The sequence below is a fragment of the Propithecus coquereli genome, unplaced genomic scaffold (genome assembly GCF_000956105.1).
Source record: "Propithecus coquereli isolate 6110/MARCELLA unplaced genomic scaffold, Pcoq_1.0 Scaffold5, whole genome shotgun sequence".
Taxonomy (NCBI): domain Eukaryota; kingdom Metazoa; phylum Chordata; class Mammalia; order Primates; family Indriidae; genus Propithecus; species Propithecus coquereli.
This window is the reverse complement of record NW_012150840.1, coordinates 3,696,498-3,697,405: the sequence shown is the minus strand read 5'-3', so window position 1 is coordinate 3,697,405 and position 908 is coordinate 3,696,498.

Genomic DNA, 908 nt, shown 5'->3' with positions numbered 1-908 from the left:
ACTGCATTCTTAACTTATTTTTTCAGGTCAGTCTATTCTTAGTTTATTAGAAAACAAAATAAAGTTTTAGAAAATAGAATATTGGTAAAATAAAAAATTCAACAGATGAGATTAAAAATTACAGCTTAGCTGCTCAGGGGTTTATCTCGGCATGCCAGTTAGTGTCAGCCACCTTATAAATATGGCAAAATGGTCACAGCAGGAAGAGATTAAGCATTCACCTTAGTTAGATGTAAAGTTATCATCTTTATTACTGTTGAAATAACCACAAAACTCCCTTGTTTGTCCAAAGCATCACTTTGATAAAGAAAGGACAACACATTGCAATGTGTTATAAATAACCAGCTTTTCTCTCTAAATCCATGCATGTGCTATATTTCCTGTCTGTGCATTCTGTGAGCTCTAATTCCATTCCCCTAGTCAGAAAAGAGAAATCTTTCCAGATTGCATTTAGACTAGGAAAGTATTAGAATTCATCTATTAATGGCAAAAATAAAGAGGCTGGAATTTAACCTTACCTTGACCAGCCTTGCTATGTAGTGAGTCATTAGTTCAGAATAATTTTTATTTGTGCTTTTAGGAGTAAGTTTTTAGAAGTGAAATTGAGTTCCAGAATTGGAACTTTTGCTTATATATGATACAATTATAAAATTAGAGTCAGTCTGTTCATAAATAATTGTTTAAAGGCTAACGGTAGAAGCAAGAGATGGATTTGATTGCCTGGGCCAGCTTATTGAACAGGGAAAGTTTGCTTTGCATAAAATTAAATTACATAAACAAAACACTGATGAATGGTTAACACCAAGCCAATGTTTACACTAAATCAAATCAGTTGCAATACTATAAACACAAGTTTAATAAACTAGACTGGACTGTGTTTCTTTAGGGTCATTAGTGTAAGAATATCT